The following is a 17776-nucleotide window of genomic DNA, read 5'->3' on the forward strand; positions in this document are numbered from 1 at the left end:
ATTGCAGTACAAATTAAATACCATTCTTCATTGCATTGAATGATTGTTGGTGCCAGATGGCTGGTTTGAGTATTTCTGTAACTGCTGATCTCCTGGGATTTTCACACACAACAGTCTCTAGAATTTACTCAGAATGGTGCCAAAAACAAAAACTTGTTTAGTTCCCTGTTCCTGTTTCCTGTGTTAGTTTTGTAGTCCTTTGTAGTTTTATTTCATGATTGGTTCTCCCTGAATTTTTCTCCTGGTGCTCCTCCTTCCCTGATTGTTTCCCCAGGTGTTCCTTGTTTCCCCTTGTGTATTTAAGCCCTTGTTTCCCCTGGTTAGTTTGTCAGTCTTCACATGTGTTGTCATGTTCTGTGCCTGGTTTCCTGTGTTTTGTTTTTATTTTATTTTATTCGGAATACTTTGTTTATCTTTTGTTCCATTAAAAGCTGCATTTAGATCCTCTTTCCTCGCCTGCCTTGTCACAGAAAGAGTGACCAAAATTGCATATAGCGGCTGTCAGAATTTAGCTTCTGAAGCGAGGGGATCACGTCTGTGAGTTTTTAGAACTAGCAAATTTAGTGCACTATCCAGACCGCTCTCCGGTGGTTTTCTTCCGGACCGGTCTGAATAGTACACTGAAGGAACTGATGCCTCCGGCTGATCCTGTGGATTATGGCGGGAACCCCGGGCCAAAACCTGCATCTTCTGCTCCCTCGTCCAAGCCTTCCACGGCCCTTGTCTCGAAGCCTTCCATGGCACATATCTCCAAGTTGAATGATCTGTCACTGATGTCAGTGCGTAGGGCCATGAAGACCCTACCTCACAAATTGTCAGCGGCCACGCCTGCCACGGCCAATGAGCCGGAAACCTCGTCCGTCCCAGAGCCAGCGTTGCCAGCCTCGTCCGTCCCAGAGCCAGCGTTGCCAACTTCGGCCATCTGGAGGAGGAGAAGAAAGGCTTCTGTTCCCAAGTCTCCACCCGTGTTCAGGACCACGGAGGTCCTTTCCGAGTCTCCGCCCATGTTCAGGACCACGGAGGTCCTTTCCGGGTCTCCGCCCATGTTCAGGACCACGGAGGTCATTCCCGAGTCTCTGCCAGTGTTCCTGACCACAGAGGTCGTTCCTGAGTCTCTTCCCATGTTTGCGACCATGGAAGTCATTTCCCAGTCATCCAAGACTCTTTGTCTTGAGCCTCCCATGGCTTCACCTTCCTTGGTTTCACCCCTTGAGCCTCTCCTGGCTCCGCCTGCCTTCGTGGAGCCTCTCCTGGCTCCACCCACAGAGTCTTCCATGGCTCCGCCTGCTCCCCGAGAGACTATTCCTCCAGCGGCTCTGCCCGCTCCCCCAGAGACAATTCCTCCAGTGGCTCCGCCCGCTTTACCAGTGACTCCTCCTACAGCTGCTCTGCCGCCTGACCCTGTCTCGGCCCTGTGGCCACCTCCCAGGCCTCCTGACCCTCTCTCAGCCCTGCGGCCGCCTACTAGGACTCCTGACCCAATCTCCACCTTGAGGTCATCTCCTTGGTCTCCTGGCCGTCCGCCTGTTCTGCTCTGGTCTCCTTGGTCTCCTGGCTGTCCGCCTGATCTGCTGTGGTCTCCTTGGTCCTCACTCCCACCAGCTCTGCCTCAGTCTTCCGAGCCCCCAGCTCCACCTCAGCCCTCTGAACCTCTGGCTCCAGCTTGGTCTCAAGCCTCCCTGACTTTGACTTGTTCCTCTGCTCCCATTGCCCCTTGTGCCCCCCTGAACTGCCTGTTTCCCCTTTTCCCCCCGCACCCCATGGACAATTATTTTTTTTTTTTTTTTTGGGAGCGTCTGGAATTTGCTCCTTAAAGGGGGCTCTGTCATGTATTCCCTATTTTTGTTTAGATTTTTATGTTGAAATTCTTGTTTAGTTCCCCGTTCCTGTTTCCTGTGTTAATTTTGTAGTCCTTTGCAGTTTTATTTCATGATTGTTTCCCCAGGTGTTTTCCCTTGTGTATTTAAGCCCTTGTTTCATGTTCTGTGCCTGGTTTCCCATGTTTAGTTTAGTTTATTCTGAGTACTTTGTTTATCTTTTGCTCTATTAAAAGCTGCATTTAGATCCTCTTTCCTCATCTGCCTTGTCACACATCCTGTGAGCGGTAGTTCTGTGGACGGAAATGCCTTGTTGATGTGAGGGGTCAGCAGAGAATGGCCAGACTGGTTCGAACTGACAAAGTCTTCGGTAACTGCCCTGTACAATTGTGGTGAGAAGAATAGCATCTCAGAATGCTATTCTGAGATGCGGGTTGGCGCTGTTTTGGCGGCACGAGGGGGACCTACACAATATAATGCAGGTGGTTTTAATGTTGTGGCTGATCTGTAAACATTTTATTTATTTATTTATTTATATATATATATAATTTAAAAAAAAAAAAATTTTTTTGAGGCATGTCACATCCAGCGCTGTTGTAAGCCGAAAGAGGGCCCCCAATTGGATGGTTGCTGAGGGCCTCGGAAATCGTAATCCTGCCTCTGCACGTTTACAATATAAAACACTTCTAGTATTGTAACGTTGTGTAAAGTGTTTACATAGGCTACATTTGTATGACAAATTCTGCATATTGTCACCCCTTATATACTGTAGTGTAAATACAAATCTGCTTTGGCCTATATGCTTAAAGATTGGTGAAGTATAACACTTTTACTTTACTACAAATACAAAAACACACACAAAAAAAGAAAACATTTTAAAATTAGTCCATATGACTTGTGTGTTTCCCAGTCTTCCATTCAACTCGGAAATTGGAATTTCCAAAATCCTACTAGGAAAAATGCAATGAAATGCCCTTAGAAGTAGGACTTTCTCATGTGGAAATCTTCAACTCCATTGAATTACATTGAGATACTGGTGCATGACGCCACGTAAACATGTTGAGACAAAAGGAGATGTGCAATGTTAATGATAAACATTCACTTTTAACAAGCAAATGTTTGCAGAGAAAAGTGTTTAAAACATGGTAAATTGTAATCTATATTAATAATAGTACCCCTGTAGCACAAATGCTGTTATTAGGGAATCTTTTATCAATTTGGTTGCTAGAAGACATCTCTGGTGACAATCAAACACCTGCTAAGCTAACGGGTGCATAGCTCAGACAATTGAAGGCCTTTATTGTCGGACATCAGAGAAATCAAGTCGGAACTTCCCACATCCGACATTGAATGGGATGCAATATTATAATCATACCCACAGCCAGCTCATGTCTAGAATTTATCTGCATCCAGATTTTAAAAAATGCCATGAATGATTTACATATTTGTATTTTTTTTTTTTTCTCAAGCAAAGCTATTGTATGGCTTCAGATGACTTTGAATAAAGTGCATGAGTCCCATAAACTACTTGTTTTTGTGTCCTTTGTGGATCTTGACAGATGTGTTCACTATGAAATGTCATTGCATGGAAAGAGCTGCATGAAAATTCTTAGGTATTCTCCTGTTGTGAGCCAAAGAAAAAAATAACAGCAAAAGGAATGACATGATGGTGAGTAAATTATGACAGAGTTTTCATTTTTGGGTGAACAATTTCTTTAAGAATTTAAGACTTTGTCCTTTTTGATCCCACAGTAAATAAATCAAAACAATTAAACTTTCTCAGCTCTTGCTTAATTGATCATTGAGCCAATGTACACTGTTTGTGTAAAATCCTGATCTTGCACTTGCCAAAGCAGGCACTCTTCATCATTATGAGCACAGGGAGACAGACGCTCCCAAAGATCTTGGCAATTTTAATGGGCTCCAACGACCACTCACCTTTGCAGCTTAACATAACAGTGGAGCAGCAGGTTGATGGTTTAATGTGAGTGCAGCGATCGGTAATGGCAGGGCTCCATGAGTATTCAACCCTTGTACTAAAGGATGGCCCTTCTGAATGCAAATCCCCCTCTCACATCTCTTTAACTCAGGGCATTTCTCTCTCTCTCTCACACTCATTATTTCTTTTTTTGGGAGGGGTTGGAGGGGAGCGTGCATAAAGGATTAGCACTGGTGCGTGACTGATGTGCAAGACAGACACAATCAGAACACTTTATAAGTGTTTGAATATGTGTGCTTAAAATCAGAGTGTGCAAGCAAATTATGTAAGTATCTTCTGTCTATCTTCACCTCTTAGACTGACATTAAAACCTGAGAGAGTGATCACACAGGGGAAGGCTTATTGTATAAAAGCATTTTTGAATACAGAAGCAGTCATTCTTGGAGTCTAATCCACATGGTTGGCTCTCCCCCCTGTGATAAGACATCACCTGTTCATTCTAGTTTTGAGGAGGCTTTACTGATGTTTGATATGATATCTCCAGCGACCAATCTGCATAAGGCATTAGTAGAATCTTTTATTTAGCATATATTATACATAAATATATTTACATATGCAAGGTAAAAACTACAAAAAAGACAGGCATAAGTGAGTTGAAAACAAAGAATCTAAATTTCAAAATTTGTCAAACTGCATGGACATCTGAGCAGTAAATAAACCTGTAGGAAATAAAAATTCCAAATGAGATCACTAATTATTTTTCCTAAATGGCGATGAGATTATATTAAGAGCAAATCTTCACAGATAACTCCTACTTATCAGATAGTTCTCCTGAGAAAAAGACCCTGGTAACCTCTCCTGTCTCCTTTAGAGTATCAGAAGAGATCTCAACAATGTCAAAAAACTGCTCTTATATTTGTATAAGATACCAAAGTCTGCCATTAAATGAAATTATACAAGTGTATTAGCAGCACTAGAAAGCAACCCTGGAGATATGACCATTTGATATGATTTTGACTAAGCCTGAGGCCTTTTGTTGACACTGACAAATGTTGCCAATGAGATGGACATGGGGCCAAAAGGCTGTGTAAAATCTATATAATTTGCTCTATCATCAGTGAATGTCAATAATGTTTAAATAGGAAGCATGATGAAATGAACCTTAGGGAAGCTTGTATAGATTGCAACACACCAAACAGCCTTGTAATCTATTTGTCATCTGAAACCATCAGACCTAAATGTTAATGTAGATTGGCCAAGAGTTGCTTTTTGTGGTTGTGAAAGCCATTTTGTTACATTCATAAATGTTACATTCAGCTGGTTATTTAATATACCAATGATGTAACAGCTGAGAACCAATGCGGCAAAACAGGCTTGGGTTACAGTTATTCTTTACACACAAACACATATAATCACAAAAACAGATACAGAATGGGCATGTAACATTATAGAATTCCAAGCCTTATGCGTGTTATTGTGCTAATTTTAACAGTCAGCATGTGTCGACATGCTTTGAGCTTAGTGCAGGTCTCCATAATCAAAGTGGCAAGACTCCTGCCTCTCACTGTCATTCTGTACATGTTTAAATCAGACTGCTGTGACAGGTAGGAATTTGCAGTGGATTAGGACTTGCTATTTATGAATTAATGTGCCAAATAAATGTGGAATATTTGGTAATTACAAACTAATTTGTTCCCTACGCAGTTTTTACAAATATGAGTGACTGGCGGATGGGGTGGGATTACTTTTACCCTTTTATATATCGAATTAAAAACTGTCCATCAAATAATCTGCTGCAGTCGTGTTCTAATTGGCTAAAACCACAGTTATAGGAAGTCTTTGATGAGACCACTTTGCTCACAAGGCATGTAATTGGGACATAATTAAAAATTGCCCTGGTGTTTAAACGGAGACCTGTCAAACACTGTGACCTTCCAGTGAAGGATTTGGATTATGATAAAGAACCCTGAAGCAGGGTTTTAGAAAGGAATTTAATTTTAAGATAGGAAAATCCTGCATTATGTTTGGATATATTCAGGATGGATAAGAGTTTTGTTAATAATATATTTAAAAAAAATAATGTTCATGTGCATCTGGGTATTTGGCACATGTATGGTACATACAGCTGCGTTGATGATTATCTTGTGTGTGTGTGTGTGTGTGTGTGTGTGTGTGTGCACTTAATACAGGCACAATAAAGCTGGAAATACCTGGGGTTAGGTGCCGTGCTCCATGCATGGTGTGGGGGGGGGGTGGGTAATTTTAAAATTTCAATGTTACCCCGCACCTCTAAGGTGACTAATCTTTGATGGTCCTGTTCGGTTTCAGACTTTTCAGTCACTTGCATAGATCTTTAACCAGTAGGCCTGTGGAAGAATCTCTGGAAATAAATAAGGGAGGTCTATACTTAACCGAGCATGTGAAAATTCTTCTCTGTAATATGATGCCTCAGCATAAAGCATAAACTAGCATCATCCCATTTCAGCATAGACCTGTATTGAAGATAAGAAGTGTGCTGTTCCTAGTGATTCAGAGAAATAATTTTCTCTCTGCTTTTGCATGCAAATGCTCCTTTTCACAGGCCTTCACACACAATAGGCCACAAAAAATTGTTGTCCCGTCAGGTAGAAATAAATTTCACCCCCTAACTTTGCATTTAGTGGGTGTCAGAGTGTCACTGTGCATCCAGTGAAAGTGCAAAATTCCTCATAGTTAAATGCATAACAGGAAGGGCCCTTTGAGAAACCTTGAGGCACTTCAATGTCTCCATTTTTGACTATTCAAACATTTCAAGATTTGCTAATATCTTTCCAAATAAAATGTTGATGTGAGTCGCTTTGGATAAAAGCATCTGCCAAATGCATAAATGTAAATGAAAATGGTGTGAAGACCAATTCAAATAGCTCAAACCATCCCATCTCTTGAATCCTAATCCAGATTTAATGTGATAATTGCTGTAGAGAGCATTAATTCAATGAACTAGCAGGATGTTATCTCTGAAATCTGGTTAATTATTATGTCACCATAATCTGCACTAGTTCTACCACTTGATGCAAAAAAAAAAAAAAAAAAAAAAAATCATTAATTTTGGATTTCAGTGGTGGAGACTTGAGACTTGGATTTTAATGTCTTGCCCCACCACAATGGATGAATCATAGCTTTAATTCCAATTCGTACAATTTAGTATTGTATGTCACTGTGGTAATTCTCTCCCTAGTGTTAAATCTCCCCCAAATCTGTCTGGTTGCCCATGTTCAGGCACTTTGTCCAGTTTAAAATTGGTAATGGAATAAATCTGGATGTGTCTTTCCTAATTCTTTAATACACATCACTGCTGCTAGATCCTTATGCATCTTTAAAACCCAAAAGTCACACTTAGTGCACTAAAACTCTTCAGTGACTTACTAGTATGGATAAGATTATGAATAATGGAGCCATTGATATATATATATATATATATATATATATATATATATATATATATATATATATATATATATATTTTTTTTTTTTTTTTTTTTTTTTTAAATTCCAGACTAATACTACAAACAAAAAAAAAAAAAAAAAAAAGGAAAGGAAATGTACATTTATTTTTTTATTATTTTTATTTTTTTTTTATTTTTATTTTTTTTTACCATTTCATTCTTTTATGTTTCTCAGATTTGGTGAGCCATTTTAGTATTCTTTATTTCCCTGTCTCAGAATTAATGCACTCCCTCTTTATTACTCCATAAATTTCCATATATTAGATGAACAGACATGACAATTGTGTTTATTGTTAAAAAGCAAACACATTTATCATTACAGTAATTGTGATCCCGGGAGAAAGTTTGAATTAATTTAAAAACCTTATCTTCTTTTTGAGGTTGAGCTCTGACTGAGATTAGTTTCTTTGTATCGGAGATGCAACTTGGTTCTTTCTGATGGATCAGGAAAATAACTAATTCACACAGCATCGTCACTGAATATTTCTGGCAAAAATGTGCTAGTTAGGTCTCCCATCCCTGTACATGCACAAGGGCTGGGGTGCAATCCCAGCATCCTTCATAGCAGGAGCTGGACCCAGAACAACATCTGTGACTTATTTTTTTTTAGTTAGACAACTGCAGGGTGGGATCATGACATCTTTCATGTTTATTTTTGAAACCTCTAGAAAAGAAAGTTTCAAAAGCTATTCTGTTCAAACCCATAAGTAAAGCATTATTGAGAGATTATACAAAACTAAACTAGATTTCCCTCTCACTATGTATTACACTGATGTGTTTGGATTCAACAATGCTATTTAAATAATGTGAACTGGAAATAAAAACAAGCAACTTGTCATCATGTGCACAAGCATAAAGAGGATATGACACATCGCTCAAATATGACGTGTTGGAAACAACATATTATTAATATAGACAAACATATAAATTATGTGGAATGCATGACTTGTGTCACAATGGCACAGCTGACCAATCCCCAGATTCAGTAAAGCATGAAAAGAGGCTTTTAAGTACTGTTAGAGTCGGCTATTTGTCATACATCAAGATGTTGTGACAGGTGCCATATATAATGTTTAGCTGAAGCACAGCTTTACGCAAGGAGGTGTTGACTAATTGAAGAAAGAAAACTGTGTGTGTGTGTGTGTGTGAGTGAGTGTGTGTGTGTATGTGTGTTTGTACCATCTGTACACCATAGGGACCTGATCAGCACTATTATTTGCCCACATGTCCGCTGTGCTGTCTGCTGTCATGAAAAAGAAGACAAAAGAAAACAAGAGACAGAGCCAGTGAACAAAGGCACAGTGATCTAAACACTCCAGATCTTTCGCCCTCAGGACTCTTCCCTCCACATACCCCTGCATGAGGCTTCATCTCTAGAGCAGCAGCTGAGACATTTGCTATGAAAGCAGAGCCAGAACTGACAGGGTATGCAACCAGCCAAAGCAAGAAACACTACTGCACCTCCGGCTCTACAGCTGAATATATATCACATCCGCAGTGACATTCTGCTTTAATAATGGAGATGGGGCATCACAACAAATGCCATCTTGTCTCGGACTGAATAACTTCTCTCTTTCCTCATAATTTATCCTACGGACAGTGTTAGCATCTTGCATTGATGGTCTGAAGATTATAATTGGCTGTGTCTCTTTTTTTTCTCTCTCTTTCTCTTTTGGCACATGATAAAAATAAACTAAGACAATCTAAATTAAAATTTAAATTAGGTTAGCGAAACCCGTGGAAGAAAAGCAGGGATGTGGGTTACTATTAGAAAGCATCTGCTAAATGACAAATGACAACATTTAATCGTAACATTCTGCATTAAATATGCATTTATGTCTTGTAACCGATGTTGTATGTAATGGTAATAATGTTGATCATTATAATCCTTATTATTAGTAGTAATACTAGTGGATGTAGTAACATAATTCTAAATATTACACATTATTAATATACATTATATTTTTGGAGAAATATATGGCATAATAGTATTTACTGTAACAATGAATCTAAAGCATACTGTATAATGAAGGTTATTGTTGGGATGTTTGTTAGGATGATGACATTATTGCAGTTTTTATGCAATAACTGTCTGTTAATCAAGACACCTCACTCAAAGTCAAACAAACCCACACTGAGTTTGACCGTCATGCTTAAAGTGCACTACATCATTTAATTCCACAAAAACAGACATTTCCCATGAGTATGACTTTCTCCCCCAGGGAAACACATCCTCCATTCTCCTTAATTCTGTTGTGTGCCATTACTTCAACCCCCCCTCTCTGTCACACTATCATTTCAAAGTGCTTTCTCTCCTCAATTTCTTCTCCAGATCTCATCCTGTACACTGCTTTCTTCTTTTCTCATTAGTATGCACAGGTATTCATGCGTAAAGTGTGGTTTTAGCACACATAAATTTTCTTATGTTTGGATAGACATTGAAAAGTACAATATCAACATACTGACATCATCTAAAATGTAAAAACCTTAACTTATGAACAACTTTAGATGTACAACAGTTTACGAATCTTTTGGGGTTAATAGAATATTGAATTAATGAAATTCATTGGGTGATTTTATTAAACCTATTCCAGTCATGAGATTAATAGTGATTTGTACATCTCTAAAGTTGTATAGATAAAATTCACATTAAAATGCTGTAAACACATACATTTTATGTTTCAATGTCTATCCAAATGCACAAAAATATGTGTTCACACTATGTACAAATACCTATGAATGAATTCACCCTGACTCATTTCATCGACTCCAACACACACACAATCACTTACATGACTGTTCAATAAAAAAAAAAAAAAACTATTTAAAAATAAATACAGAGACACACATACTCTCTCTCTCTCTCTCTCTCTCTCTCTCTCTCTCTCTCTCTCTCTCTCACACACACACACACACACACACACAAACACACACATACACACACACAAGCTTGTTTGTATATCATTGTGGGGACTCTCCATAGACTTTCATGCATTTTATGGATTTTATATAGATATATTGATAATTTCTATCCCCTAACCCTGCCCCTAAACCTAACCCTAACAGAAACCTGTTTGCATTTTTACATTTTCAAAAAAAAAAAAAAAAAACATTGTTTAGTATGTTTACTAAGCCATTTCCCTCGTGGGGACCGCTGGCTGGCTCAGGTTTTACTATAATTGTGGAGACATTTGGTCCCCACAACGTAGCATAAACATGTACACACACAGACACACACACACACACACACCTGCCTGTTATGCCCAGTGGCCCACAACTGTTGGCAGTGATGCTGAAGATGCAGGCAGTAAGCAAGAAGGGACAAAGTAGCATGTTGGCTGTCAACTCTTATTATTCCCCCATTTTGTCATTTTCATGAGATCAATGGGCACTGTGACTAAGTGAGAGGGAAAAGAAAGAGAAAGAGAGAGAGGGATAAAGAGTGAGAAAGAGACACCCACCATACCCATACCTAAGCCAAAGTGACAGCAGACTCTCCATGACAAAGCTTTAACCTTCCAAGTGATGACATGAGAGTGGAATCCCCTCAGCCATATTTAAGTGTTGTTCACAAACCAAAACTTGTGATCTGCTTGGTTTCCAAGGTTTTCACTCCCTTTTCATTATCAGTTCATACACAAATACTTTTCACCCTATTCCTCTAAATACTTTTACTGTAGTGCATGACATACACTCACTGAGCACTTTATTAGGAACACTGTCCTAATACTGGGTAGGGCCTTCCTTTACTCTCAAAACAGCTTCAGTTCTTTGTGGCATGGATTCCATAAGATGGTCCTCTGAGATTCTAGTCCATGTTGACATTATTCCACTATGCAGTTTCTGCAGATTTGTCAGCTGCACATTCATGCTGCGAATCTCCTGTACTACCACATCCCAAAGGTGTTCTATTGGATTCTGATCCGGTGACTGGAAAGGCCACTTAAGAACAGTGAACTTATTGTCATGTTCATGAAACCAGTTTGTGACCACTTTGTGAAATGGTGCATTATCATGCTGGAAGTAGCCATTAAAAGATGAGTAAATTATGGCCATGAAGGGATTTACATGGTGAGCAACAATAAATAGGCTGTGGCATTCGAGCGATGATTGATTGGTATTAACGTGCCCAAAGTGTGCCAATAAAACATTCTCCACACCATTACACCACTGCCACCAGCCTGGACTGTTGGCACAAGGCAGGTTGGGTCTACGGATTCATGCTGTTGCCACCAAATTATGACCCAACCATCTGTGTGCCTCAGCAGATATTGAGATTCATCAGACCAGGCTATGTTTTTCAAGTCTTCAACTGTCCAGTTTTGGTGAGCCTGTGCCCAATGCAGACTCAGCTTTCTGCTCTTGGTTTTCAGAAGTGGAACTCGACGTGGTCTTCTGCTTTTGTAGCACATCCGCCTCAAGGTTCGACGTGATGTGTATAAGGCAATACATTTGAATGTTTGTATCACATTACCAAGATTACATTTACAAGCTTGTTCAAGCATGATCAAATTGTGCAGTATGTCAACTAATAGAGTTCTGTACTTGCAATGCTAAGCACCGGGATGCAAGTCTTGAAGAGTATGCAAATCAACATGTGAGCCGAAAGTGTCATAGAAGCACCACAAAATGAGATTGCTTCAACAATTGCATTTTCATGTCACATTTGCTTTTTATGACACTATTGGTTAGGTTTAGGTTTAAAGTTTAGGGTATGGAGGTAGGTTTTGTTAACCTTAAAAAACACATTTGTTTGGGAGAAAATGTAACTCACTTTTAGCACCACACACAGTAGACATTTTGGTTGCACTTTATTTTACAGTACGTGTACTTTCAGTATACTTACAGTGTACTTACCCAAGAAAGTATTGAGTAATATTAGGTAATTACATGTACATAATATGGGTTAAGGTTAGGGCTGGGGTTAGGTTTTGGGTTAGTAGTGTTGGGTTCGAGTCCACCTTAGTCAAGTCCGAGTCTTTAAACAATCGAGTACGAGTCGAGTCCGAGTCCAAAAGGGGCCGAGTCAAATCTGTTCATGAATCTGAAAAAAATTATCCCTATCTAAAGAAATAATATATTCTGAGATTTCTTTTTTGTCTCTATCCTCCGACTGGTTTGGGAAAATAATGAGTCAACACAGTAGTAATTAGCACTCACTGAGTAGTTACATCTCATGACTTGACTGCAAATGCTACATCCGAAAACACTGGTAAAGCCCACTGCTAATATTAGGGCCATTTAACACGGACATGATTGTTAATTCGCGGAAAACGTGGGGCAGTTCTACACACTGCTTGTGCACCTAAAACCCTGATGCGTCCATGTGTTATCCTTTAAAAAAATAAGAGGTATCATAAAAATGTATTTAGTACTACCTTGAAGAAGCTGTTTGACAACAGATACTCTCATATATTCCACAAGACAAAAATAGTAACTGAATTTAAACAAATGATCCTGTCCTAAAGTTTACATTCCATTGGTTCTAAAAGGATTAGCTCACCCAAAAATGAAAATTCAGTCATTGTTTACTCACCCCTGTGTTGTCATTACTCCATATGATTTTCTTTCTTTTTCTTAACACAAAGGGAGAAATTGCAACCCGATCTCATGAAAAGTCATACATAATTTGCGAGTTGGCTATTTCGTATGGTCTCGCACAATGTTGGGCGCATAAACCGGATGTCTAATGCGGAAGTAAGCGTGAATTCCGCGCACGAGGCTTTAAGGACATACTTATTAAGAGTATGCCCTTGCCCAAACCCCTTATCTAAACTTAACCAATCAGTAGAGTGTGTGTGTTTGCGTTTATGTTTTGTCTACACGACGAAACAGCAATGTGAGCACCAAACGCCGTGTGCGATTTGACCAGTTGTCAGGTCCCATGCAAAACTGCCTTGTAGTTTCTATTACATTGGCTACATAATGTGTTTGTCGTGCCAGCCACCTCGGTAATCGATGTTATACAGCAGTTTCCGTAGTAACATTCAAGCATATTGGTTGACTGAGTGCCACTCTGCAGGTGTGTTTGCTCAACACGGTAACTGCTTGGAGACAGAGTGTCCATTTATTTCTGTTTCATTATTTGTATTTATTTTGGTCATTGCATCACAAATCAAATGCCATGGACTCGGCTGGAGTCAGAAAAAGATCCTGTGTCCCAAAGGCTCGAGTCCAAGTCAAGTCCGAGTAAAATTGCATCCGAGTCCGTGACAAGTCCAAGTCCATTAAAATTGGACTAGTGACTCGGACTCCGAGTCCGACCTCAAGTACCCCAACTCTAAGGGTTATTACCTAATATTATACAGTAGTTGTTGTAATTATATAGTACGAATGTATAAAAGCACTGTAAAATAAAGTGCTACTGACATTTCATCTAAGAACTGCCGGGATACGTGTAAGGAACCGTCTAATAATATTTTGTTAAATTATAAATACAAAAACAGGAATAGCAATATAAACCAGCATAAACTTTAACAATGCAAATTGAATTCATTAATGCCACATGATGCTGGAAAGTGTAGATGTCAGTCTATTGCAGTTGATCTGTAAATAAATATACAAGAGGTTGCTGTAATTCAGACACTGCTAAACATTGTGATTCTACTTTATTTTTTTATTAGTTTTTGTACAGTGTACCACATGAAACTCCAAGCAGTAGTCTCTTTTTCAGTAACGTGACCTCCGTGTATGACAGAGAGATACAAATGTTGAATTGCATTTCCCTCCTTGTCAGCAAAAACAATGTCACATACTTACTGCTTTTAATTTTAGCCTTATCATCATTGTTATGTAAAGCCAAATCTCTATTCTACCTACTGTTTTCCAAGACTGAATGCACAAACCATTTTTTTTTTTAAGAAAAAGAAGCCATAAATTATTATTTCACAAGATCTAAAAATATATAAAAGATCTAGCTAAAAAAAATACAAAAAATAAACACTTTTATAAAAAAAACAACCTGAAAAACAGTGAGTACAGCGCAATTTAAAGGCAGTATGATAATCAGTCTCCGCCATTTTAAATTGTGCTGGTTTACTAAACAAAGACTATTTCATCTGCTTTGCTCTTTGTGGGCCAAAAATGTCCATACTTGTTTTATTTGGAGGATCTGTTGTGCACATGGGTGCAGGGCTGAAAGAATATACTCTCTCATGTTCTACGAATGAACACATTAATTTGATGTATTGTTTGTTTGTACTTCCAGGCTTGCCCGTCTGCTGTGAGTGCCTGTGCTCATTTGCCTTAAACTTGCTGCTGCAAATTAAGACTTCCATCTGTCAGGGGTGTGTCCAGGGAGTGGCCTGGGGTGGCACGGGCTACCCCTGGAATCTGATTGGCCATCCCACGTGCCACCCCCTTATCCTAAACTATGATCATCAACCTTTCATTTATAGGTGCAATTCAGTCTTAAACCTGAGCGGCAGTAATGCGCCAGAGTAGTGTCTAGCCTGCCAAAAACCCATAGAAAGTTTTTGATTTTGAGCGGGACAGTTATCGTTGAGTACCAGCTGCCAATAAATCAACAGAAGAAGAAAAAGAGCGTTTGGTCAACCACACGTCAAGAAGTCTCCGTGATTCCGGGCTACATTTGTTATCTTTTTTTTTTATTTCCATGATGCTTGCTAGCATACCTGTCGTCATTGTTTGGTTATTGTCAACAATGCTAACGCTAGCTATGTAATTTGACATAATGAATAACTGGCATGATTGCTTACACACCCACCCAGTCCGACCCACATATAGAAAAAAAAAACAAAAAAACAATAGTGTATATCAGGCATTAGTTTTGCATGTCACCTTAATTCATGCATACATAATTAAATGTATTGTGCAAGATATAAAGTGAGATGTGTCATGCGACTATTATAGTATGAAAAGAAATCAGAACATTCAGGAATTCTACAAAAGAAAGTAATCCAAAACAGCAGAGCAGGACAGAGAAGCCAGCAGTGCTAGCCAGTCAGAGGATGAGAGCCAGCTTGACACTGGGAAGGATGTACAGCAGGAACCTCCAGCTTTAGCTGTACACATGGGTATGTCAAATCCTGATAGTTCCAGATTTCTCTTTAGTAAGTACTTTACCTTGGTAAGATCAATGACATTGTGGTTAATTGCCAGACATTGAAACTAAAGTTGAAACAAGTCAATTATATGTGTAAAAGTGCAATACTCATTATTTCATTTTAGTCATATGGGTTGGGTAACATACCACTTAGCCTACTTAGAAAAAGGCTGATGTTTTGTTTTTTTTATCATTCTGATGACAACTTGCATGTTTTTGTAGACTCAGACAAGGATACTGGCAATGAAGGCCCTTCAGCTCCACCTGCACATCAGGGTATGTATGCATTTGCCTTCTTTATCTGCTTTGACTTGGGATGGGGATGTTTCACTTTTGCTATACTTATATACAGTGGCTTATACTGTCATTCATGGCAAAGCCCAATTTTTATCAATACAAGTTTAAATAAGCTAAATATGACTAATTTGGCATACAAATAAATTGATACAACTGTTAAAATCCCTGTATTGCTTCAAGTGTGTCAAGTCAGCCACTCTCAGAGTCAAAAAATTATTCTGACAATGAGAACCATCCAGCAGTGCCAGCAGGTCATGCAGTGTCACGTGGGGATAGTAATGTGACAGCCCTTGTTGCCCCACCTGAACCTCATGGTATCCCTTAATATTTCATTTTTCATATAAAATATATTGTACTTAATATATTGTACTTCATTAAATTCTTTCATCTGTATTCCCAGTAAGTCACATCTGTGACTGACATGGCATTTAATGCAAGATCTGATTCTCATGCTTTTGTCACTTTCAGATATTTCACAGTCAAGAGCAGCAGGTCCCACTCAAGATTTCTCCAAAAACCATCCAAGGTGAGAAGAGAAGGTTGTTCAATCCATTGTGGTATAACCTGCATTCATGGCTTGAATACTCACAAAGGAAAGATTCAGCCTACTGTTATGCATGCAGACACTTCTCCCTGCCTAATGCGTCAGAATCTGTTTTCACCTCAGAATCAGGCTTTTCACATTAGAAAAAAGCAATGTTCAAAGATGATGGCTTTAAGTTGCATGAGAAATCTGAGTCTCACATTAATGCCATGTTTGCTTGGAATGAGCACAAGAGGGTAGCGCTTACAGATTCTTCTATATTAGACATGATTAACAAAGAGTACAGAAAGAAAGTTGAAGAGAATCTCTGGCTGTGTCTCATTTCGAAGGCTGTGTGCTAGGTAGGTAGGACGCGTCCTTTGAAGGCTGCAGTATCCCGAGTGTCCTCCTTTAAACAAGCCTCGTTTAAATGAGACGGCCTTCGTAGGACAAATGGAAACGGAACGTAACATGGTTGCTATGACAGCACGCCACTCTTTAACAAGCACGAGCACTTTGAGTGAGAAGGGAACAAAGTCCCTCTGGAAGGGAATGCATGAGGTACATATTAGGAGAGTTATAATGATGTCAAGAGAAAAGAAAATAGATTTTACAGGTGTACCTTTAGTCTAATACTTTATTTTAATGATATATTAATATAATTATACATATTATATACTCTGCACCCATCTAATGAGGTACTTCAACTTGGGAATTAACATTCCTTGAGTTTGAACATCATATTTATGGGCAAATTGGCATAATTATTTTTAGACATTTCCGTTGAAGCAAAGAATTGTGGGTTGTGAGTGCCCACGAAGAATACACCTCATGCATTCTCCGAATTCCCGTGGAAGAAGGTCACATTCGAAGGCTGCATTCGAAGTGTCCTACCGCTTTTCTGAAACGAGACAGCCTCGATGACCTATGTGGCCGACAAATGCGACCTCCGGAGGACGCAGCCTTCCAAACGAGACACAGCAGCAGTTACATTAAAACAGTTGCAGATGTACTGCTTTTGACAGCAACACAGAATATAGCCATTTAGGTGTGCTAAGCATTGAATCAAGAAGAGCTAAGGCATTGAACATGGATGACTTCATAAAAGTGTTTGCAAGCCAACACAAGAACGGGTGAATTGAACTGTTTTAAATGTATCCTGGGCTGTGTTGCAAGAGGCAGCTAGTATCTTTTGTAGCAAATGAAGTACATATCAAGATAGAAGTTTAATAGTGCTGGAAGCGATGGTTTATAAAAACAGTATGCTGAGATGGCAAATCGCAACAAAGATATTAATGTGATTGGCCACAGTGTTGTTGTGTCCGACCACACCATTTATATAACATTTTACCAATGTGTGACAAAGGCAAAGACATCTGTTTGTAGCTCAAACTTTTTGATTATGGCGTTACAAACACACAATGTGACCTACCTAATGATTAGGAATTGTTGTTTTTCCATTAACTGTAAAGCTTGGAAGATTTATATTACATTTGTATGGTGCCACTCTGTTGTGTTGTGATTGGTAGGTCTATTTATCTTTTAAATTAAACTTTAAACACAGGAATGTAAGACACTGTAATTTTAGTAAAGTAGATATGGGCAGTGGAGACAAATAGTAAATTAATGCTATTCAGAGTCAGACGTGTG

The sequence above is a fragment of the Myxocyprinus asiaticus genome, chromosome 27, assembly GCF_019703515.2.
Source record: "Myxocyprinus asiaticus isolate MX2 ecotype Aquarium Trade chromosome 27, UBuf_Myxa_2, whole genome shotgun sequence".
Classification (NCBI taxonomy): Eukaryota; Metazoa; Chordata; class Actinopteri; order Cypriniformes; family Catostomidae; genus Myxocyprinus; species Myxocyprinus asiaticus.